This window comes from Lissotriton helveticus (genome assembly GCF_964261635.1).
Source record: "Lissotriton helveticus chromosome 1_1 unlocalized genomic scaffold, aLisHel1.1 SUPER_1_unloc_84, whole genome shotgun sequence".
Lineage (NCBI taxonomy): Eukaryota > Metazoa > Chordata > Amphibia > Caudata > Salamandridae > Lissotriton > Lissotriton helveticus.
The window spans coordinates 97,178-106,336 of NW_027611730.1; positions in this window are offsets into that span (position 1 = coordinate 97,178).

The window sequence follows — 9,159 nt, forward strand, 5'->3', positions numbered from 1 at the left end:
TCTTTGGTACTGAGGCCAGGGCGAGGGCAAGATCAAAGCGTATCTGGCCACCAGGCCCTGGACCAAATCTCCTGATTGTCTACGAAAAGTAAAATACGTTTTCCTGGACATTGTTTTGCTGAGTTCCATCGTAGTCAGTTGTTTGTTAGCTGCTAGAAGCGCCGGGACGCCCCTTTGCTGGGGCAGCTGATCGCTATATAAGTTGTTTTAACATAACATAACATAGTTGGCAGAGGTAGGTACTTGTGACACATAGGGACCCTTACCTCTCGTCAGGAGGATAAGGGGATTACACTCCTAAATAACCCCTGCTCACCCCCTTGGTAGCTTGGCACAAGCAGACAGGCCTATCTCAGTGGCAGTGTGTAAAGCATTTGTGACCACATACAGTAACTCAGTGACAAGACTACAGATGGACACCACACAAGGTTTTTATATCAAAAATAAGTATACTTTATATAGATCTACCACAAGACCATAAACAACAAAAATACACAAAACTGTTACTTTAAGATGGTAGATTTAGCTTAGTTCAGTTCAGTTCTTATGATGCGACACTTTGCGTCAATGTACCTTAGGTAGAGTTGCGCTTCCACGACAAGCAATGTTGCAGCGCCGGAAATTCGGCAGAGTTCAGGTGCAAAGAAATAAAGAAGTGATGATCTTCCAGATGCAGCACGCTTCTCCGGGGATGTGAGAAGTTCTCGGTTCTCTGCGTGGACTGCAGCGATTCTCCAGTTATCATGCCGGGAATCGCTGATCCCCTCGAAGAGTGATAGTTGCTAGCTACCGCCTGTCTTGCCATTTCTGGTGTTTATTACCACCGGGAATTCACAAGTTTTTTTTTTGTCTACATATTGATTTTCAAACATAATTGCCAGCCCTGACGAAGTTCCTTTTTGGAACAAAACGCTTTGGCTGTGTGCAGTTCTACTTTACTAGAATAAAGAAAGAAATTTTATTAGACTAAATGAACTTGTGTTTGATTTCAACGAGTGCACCTTCCACCTTCCGATGAACAATTTGATCCGATTTGCACTTTGGGAAAACAGGTGTGGGAAGTGTTTTGCACCAAACTTATGATTATTGATGGTACATGTGTCTTGTTTGAGCTGGACCTTGGTTGGTCGTTCTGTTCTTCATTTTTCAATACCCTCACGGGTGACAAGAAGCGCTCTTTAATTCTACAAATCTACAGATTGATTTATTGAAGCTGCCGGGACCAGCATCAGCCACCAGAGGACAAGGGAACAAAGTGCCTGGATACCCTCACGGGTGACAAGAGGAGCTCTAAAAATCTACAAATCAACCGATTGATTGAAAGAAGCTGCCGTGACTGGCATCAGCCACCAGATGACAAGGGAACGAAGCGCCTGGATACCCTAAAGGGTGACAAGAAGCACTCTATAAATCTACAAATCTACCGATTGATTGAAAGAAGCTGCCGGGACCAGCATCAGCCACCAGAGGACAAGTGAACAAAGCGCCAGGATACCCTCATGGGTGACAAGAGGAGCTCTAAAAATCTACAAATCAGCTGATTGATTGATAGAAGCTGCCGTGACTGGCATCAGCCACCAGATGATGAGGGAACGAAGCGACTAGATACCCTGATTGGTGACATGAAGTGTTCTATCAATCTACAAATCTACTGATTGATTGAAAGAAGCTGCCGGGACCAGCAACAGCCACTAGAGGACAAGGGAACAAAGCGCCTGGATACCCTCACGGGTCACAAGAAGCGCTCTATAAATCTACAAATCTACCTATTGATTGATTCAAAGAAGCCGCCGGTACCACCATCAGCTACCACAGGGCAAGGGAACGAAGCGCCTGGATACCCTCACGGGTGACAAGAAGCGCTCTATGAATCTACAAATCTACTGATTGATTGATTGAAGCTGCTTTGACAAGCATCATCCACCAGAGGAGTAGGGAACAAAGTGCCTGGATACCCTCACGGGTGACAAGAAGCGCTCTATGAATCTACAAATCTACTGTTTATTTTTATTTATTTGCGAGTTTGTATAGCGCTGGAATCGACTCCATCTGGAGTATCTCTGCGCTTTTGGGCCGGTTTACAGACACAGGAGAGTGAGTGGAGCTAGAGTTAGATCCCATTTTTAAACAGTGAGGTTTTGAGGAGTTTTCTGAATTTGAGATGTACAGTACACTGTCTAAGAGTCAAAGGAAGTCGGTTCCACAATGTGGGTCCTACTACAGATAGCGCCTTACCTCCGTGCCTAGCTTTGTTGGCACGAGGCACTACCAGTAGATGGCTTGTACTAGATCTAAGCAATCTGGAAGGGATGTAGGGAGTGAATTTCTGTTTCAGATAGGTAGGGCCTTGTCCATTTATGCTCTTATGAATGATACAGCATATTTTGAATTTTGCCCTTTGTCGTATGGAGAGCCAGTGAAGTTGGTTTAAGAGAGGGTTGGATGCTGTTCTTGGAGGGGCATTCATAACCAGGCGAGCCGCCGTATTCTGGACTACCTGGAGTCTAGCCAGCACTCCCTCATTGACAGAGAGAAGCAGGCCATTGCAGTAATCAATACGGCTCAAAACAAGGGCTTGCACTAGAGTCTTCCTATAAGAGTCTGGCAGTAAGACAACATTTTTTCGCAACATGCTAATGATATGAAAGCATGAGCCTGCAACGAAGTTGCCGTGTTGTTTAAGTGACAGATCCTGATCGAGGCGGATCCCCAGGTTCTTCACGACCTGTTTGGGTTCTGGGACCATACCAAGATCAGAAGGCCACCAAGCCGGGGTCCACAAAAGTTTGGCCTCTCCGAATAACATAACTTCAGTCTTACTGACGTTGCACTGTAGATAGTTGGTAGACATCCACTGTGCAACGGCCTTCATGCCTGCAGAGAAGGAGTTCCATAATTCAGCGGTGAGAGTTTTAAAGGGGAAGAGGAGCTGCGTGTCATCCGCGTATGACACGGGGATGAAACCAAATTTGCGCATCACTCTTGCCAGGGGTGCCACATAGATGTTAAAGAGTGTTGGGCTCAGATAAGAGCCCTGTGGCACCCCTTTAGAAATCTCTACCTCCGCTGATCAATATGCACCCATGGTGACAGTCTGGGTGCGATCGGTTAGGAAACTCCTTAGCCAGTCAAGGGCTTTGTTCTTAACTCCTATGTTCGACAACCGGTCAACCAGAATGTTATGTGACACGGTGTCGAACGCTGCCGACAGATCTAGTAGCACTAGGATCACCGAGTGGCCTTTGTCCTGGAACATGTGTAAATCATCAGTAACAGACAGGAGGGTGGACTCTGTACTGTGTTTCGGCCTAAAACCAGATTGAGAATAGTCTAGGCCGCCGCTGGTTTCAACATAGTTGGATAAGTGTTGATTTACATGTTTCTCTGTAAGCTTGCCCAAAAATGGAAGCAGGGAGATGGGCCTGAGGTTTGCTAATTCGGTCCACGGAGTAGCAGTGTTTTTCCTAATAGGCCTCACTAGCGCCTGTTTCCATTGTTTCGGGACAGAGCCTGTACTGAGTGACAGATTGACAAGTTTTTCAATTGTAGGACCTAGTGCTTCCTGTAAAATAGGCATGAGTCTGGCTGGAATTATATCGTCAGGGCTGCCACTTTTAATCTGATTGGTAAGTTTTGACAGCTCCTCTGAGTTGATAGGGGGAAAGATCTCTAATGTGTGAGAATTTTGATTACGTTGTGTTTCGTGAAAGGCCAGACCTGCATCGCTGGTCATGGTTTTGTTAGAGTGAATTATTTTCTCGTAGATAGAGTCTATTTTATTTGAGAAGAACTGAGATATCTCATCACAAAGCTTTTGCGATGAAGTGTCAGGACTTTCACTAGCTGTCGGTTTAACAAAAGATTGTATTACTTGGTATAGAACCCTGGGGGAATTGTTTGCGGCTGTAATAAGAGATGTTATGTGGGTTTTCCGTGCAGTACGGATAGCTTTGTGATAGATGGTTAATGAATCCCAATAAAGACCTCTGTCGATTGCTAGGTGGGATGTTCTCCATTTTTTCTCTAACTTCCTAGCTGTTTGTTTTAATGTCCTAAGGTTGTCAGAAAACCATATTTCTTGTTTATTAGCTGGCCGAGGTCTAAATTTTTTTAGGGGGGCTATAATGTCTATGACAGTCTTTGAGGCTCTTTCAAATTTATTAAGAGCATTTTCAATATTTTCCGACGTGGAAAAAGAGGGTTCGATGAATTTATCTAAAAATATAGTTTCATTGACTTTATGCCATTGACGTTGTTTGCTAGGAAGAGAAATCGGCCCATAGGGAGTAGGTTTGGGATACGGGGTGTGAAACTCAATGATAAAATGGTCAGTCCAGCTGACTTGAATGGGAGGAGTACAGGTGACTGTAGGGAAATTAGCCAATATTAAATCTGGGGTGTGCCCAGCCTGGTGTGTTGGGCCTATATTTTGTTGTGTTAGCCCTAATAGAGAAAGATCGTTTAAAATAGATTGTGCTTCTTTACAGTCTTTCTGTTCACTGTGTATGTTGAAATCTCTAACTAGTAAAAAGTCTCTGTCATTATAGACATAAGGTGCAAGATTCTCAAGTAAGATATTTGAGAAGTTCGTGCTGGGTCCTGGAGGGCGGTACACTAGAGCACCCATTCTGGTTTGTTTAGGGGAGAGGGCAATTTTAAAAATGAGTAATTCGATGTCAGGAGCGCTTATTTCTGCTACTGTGGTACAGGTAATTTCCTGTTTATGAATGATCGCAATCCCTCCTCCTATTTTCGTGGGGCGGTCTAGTCGAATTATTTTATAGCCAATTGGAATTGCTAAAGCGATAGCGGGGGTCGAGTGGGGTTTGAGCCAGGTGTCGGTGATAAAACACAGATCTGGCTCGTTAGAGGAAATAAGGTCCCAAACTTCAGATGTGTGTTTGGGTAGTGACCTTATGTTGCAAAGGATGTTTTTCCTTCCAATAAGAGTAGGGGTATAGGTACTATTTTCCCTAACTTTGGGGAAGGGAATAGAGGCTGTAGCATTTCTCTCAACGCAGGCTACCTGGCAACGAGTGGTAAACTGAGCTCTGCAATGAATACATGAGAAAGGGCCCTCCAATGAATTGTTTTTGTATTTACCACAAACTTCTGTTGGGCTTACATGTAAGATCCGAAGTGCCTGTGCAGAGTAAGTTATCCTGGAGGAGAGAGGAGTGTGCACATTGTGCATGGATTCCCCCATGGCCCCTGGTCCCGTCCTGTCGCGGACGGGCGCAGACGGGCTGGTCTTTGGCTCGTCTTAGGCGCTGGCTTAGGCACCCCCCTGCGCGCAACCGCTGCGCGCTAGAGCCGACGAGTGGCTAAATAGCCCTGTGTGCTAGAAGGCTAGAGCGCTAACCGCTCGACTCAACCTCTCAGGAAGTGCCTGGGCGTGTCTCTCTGGCTCTTGCCTGTCCCGCCCTCCGCTCAACAGTATTGGAAACCGAGTCGGACCGGGGCGGGCAGGCTGCAACACTGAGCAGAGACTTCCTAAACGAGCCTTAATGACCCTGGCAACTCCAAAAATAATCGTAAGTGCACAGTGAATACGTGTATTAACATTATTAGTAAATTCTAACACATAGGTGACACATAAGTGAAGTTTAAAAATTCGTAGTCAATTTTTAAAATTAGCGTAACAAAGACATGGAGCTATTCAGGAGAGATCAACAAAGCCAGCAGAGGCTTCTGCTCTGCAAATGTATACCTGGCGCCAAGCGGGGTTGGGAGACACTGCCACTGTCTACCTTTACCGCAATCAGCCTTGCCTACTCGCAGCCTAAATAGCCCTGTGTGCTAGAAGGCTAGAGCGCTAACCGCTCGACTCAACCTCTCAGGAAGTGCCTGGGCGTGTCTCTCTGGCTCTTGCCTGTCCCGCCCTCCGCTCAACGGTATTGGATACCGAGTCGGACCGGGGCGGGCAGGCTGCAACACTGAGCAGAGACTTCCTAAACGAGCCTTAATGACCCTGGCAACTCCGAAAATAATCGTAAGTGCACAGTGAATACGTGTATTAAAATTATTAGTCAATTCTAACACATAGGTGACACATAAGTGAAGTTTAAAAATTCGTAGTCAATTTTTACAATTAGCGTAACAAAGACATAGAGCTATTCAGGAGAGATCAACAAAGCCAGCAGAGTCTTCTGCTCTGCAAATGTATACCTGGCGCCAAGCGGGGTCGGGAGACACTGCCACTGTCTACCTTTACCGCAATCAGCCTTGCCTCCTCGCAGCCTAAATAGCCCTGTTTGCTAGAAGGCTAGAGCGCTAACCGCTCGACTCAACCTCTCAGGAAGTGCCTGGGCGTGTCTCTCTGGCTCTTGCCTGTCCCGCCCTCCGCTCAACGGTATTGGATACCGAGTCGGACCGGGGCGGGCAGGCTGCAACACTGAGCAGAGACTTCCTAAACGAGCCTTAATGACCCTGGCAACTCCGAAAATAATCGTAAGTGCACAGTGAATACGTGTATTATAATTATTAGTCAATTCTAACACATAGGTGACACATAAGTGAAGTTTAAAAATTCGTAGTCAATTTTTACAATTAGCGTAACAAAGACATAGAGCTATTCAGGAGAGATCAACAAAGCCAGCAGAGTCTTCTGCTCTGCAAATGTATACCTGGCGCCAAGCGGGGTCGGGAGACACTGCCACTGTCTACCTTTACCGCAATCAGCCTTGCCTCCTCGCAGCCTAAATAGCCCTGTGTGCTAGAAGGCTAGAGCGCTAACCGCTCGACTCAACCTCTCAGGAAGTGCCTGGGCGTGTCTCTCTGGCTCTTGCCTGTCCCGCCCTCCGCACAACGGTATTGGATACCGAGTCGGACCGGGGCGGGCAGGCTGCAACACTGAGCAGAGACTTCCTAAACGAGCCTTAATGACCCTGGCAACTCCGAAAATAATCGTAAGTGCACAGCGAATACGTGTATTAAAATTATTAGTCAATTCTAACACATAGGTGACACATAAGTGAAGTTTAAAAATTCGTAGTCAATTTTTAAAATTAGCGTAACAAAGCCATAGAGCTATTCAGGAGAGATCAACAAAGCCAGCAGATTCTTCTGCTCTGCAAATGTATACCTGGCGCCAAGCGGGGTCGGGAGACACTGCCACTGTCTACCTTTACCGCCCACTGTCTACCTTTACCGCTGTTTTGTACGATTTTAGATTCAAAATGAATTACCAGATTCATGCCCTTATAGAGGTACAATTTGCATTGCCCTTGATTGATGTTTTTTCTGGCGCCTTGATGCCTTTGAGCTAAGTTGCGCGGTACTAAGTCCCCCTTCATTCATGCATTCATTATATAGGCACAGAAATCCAGTCCTCATTTAGGCATAGTCCATGCTACCCAAATACAGGCATGGCTACTTCCATCAGTTCATCTATGTCACAACGATTTCTTGGAAAACCAGACTCTTAAGCCGTTAGGGACTTCCCCTTGTCTGGATATTGATTTCTCCAAGAACTCCTTTATTATGCATGAACATCTATTCCTTAGTAACCCTGGGCATAGTACTATGCTACGCTAATGGAGCATACGTAGTTTGTACTAATTCACACTCTGCAAATTGCCGTAGCACAGTACAATAACTGTGCTTAATCAAGTAGCGTTGCAGCTGAAACAACAACATCCTCAGATGCTTTGATAAAGCAATTTTACATGCTTAAAAGAAAATAACCAATTCACAAAAGTGAACTATTTCAATGAAAACATCAGGCAATGAGAGAGGTGATGATTTTGGGGTCCCTCCTAACCTAGGGGGAGCACCAAGCAGATGCCTTGAACACGAAGAGCACAAACAAAAAGCACATCTTGTTGAACTTTGGTGGTGGTCCCATCCTCTTAGGGCCACCCCACGCACAGTTATTGGCAAAAAAACATTCCCAACCAAAGGCCATGCAAGGCATTATAGGATGAGATTAGTAGTGGGCAGTGAATATTATAGTATCCAATATCAAAATAATTTTACGAAGAGCTGCAGTTCACCTAGTCGTTACTAGATGTCCCTCACAAGTCCAATGCAAAGCATTGAAATTATTCTTACATCAAGCTGCAGTTCCACTAGTCGTTACTAGATGTCCCTCACAAGTCAAATGCAAAACCATTGAAACCCTTTCATCAAGCATTTGCATTTGACTCGTGAGGGACATCTAGTAACCACTGTTGAACTGCAGCTCTTTGTAGAATTATTTTGATATTGGATACTATATAATATTCACTGCCCACTGCTAATCTCATCCCATAATGTTTTGCTGGGCCTTTGGTTGGGATATTTTTTTGCCAATAACTGTGCTTGGGGTATTCCTAAGAGGATAGGACCACCACTGAATCGTTCAATAAGATTTGCTTTTTGTTTTCAAGGCATCTGCTTGTTTCTCTCCCTGCTTGCTAATTTTTCAATTTCACTTTCGTGAAAGTACTATATGCACTTTACCATATTAAGATAGAGATACTTATTTTCTCATAACTGGCACTGTGCAGAATGCCATTTGCAATTCTTTCACAGTGCAGACATGTACACAGTGCCATCAGCTATGCTATGCAGTACTACGTGTAGTTCAAACTATACTACGTGAAGCTACGGGTGGTGCTGCTACGCAAACTACGCACAGGGTTATTCCTTAGGGGTTCATTCATGACGTTCATATGCCCGACTTTTACGTCAATACTGGCATTCCTAAACACCTTCAAGGTATAAATATACCTTTACTTGCTATTTTAAAGCACAGTGCGGCTTGGTGCAGTTCAACTACCTACTTGCACGACGCAGCTCGCTATAGCAAGTGCCGAAGGAAGCCAACTCTCCAGCTGACACACTGACTACAGGCTGTCATCCTCCTGCAGAGAATCCAGCTCTAGTGTTTCTGACCCCCTTGCGGGGTGTTGGGAAATCGAGTCGTGAGAAAGAGATACCAACCTCTCTCATTCTAAGGTATGGAGCGGATTAGAACCTAGAGAAACCTTTGGCAGATTATTGGCAAAGCTAAACTTAAGCTAAATAGCACCTACTTCTTCCCTGGTACTAGACCTAGGTTAGGTACATTGGGGTAGGCGTATTTTAGAAGCACCAGTTGAGTAGTTTAGCCTGTGTTATTTATGTATGTATTTTTAGGTCTCGTGTTTGGCAGCGCAGCATGCGCTGTCTCAGCGA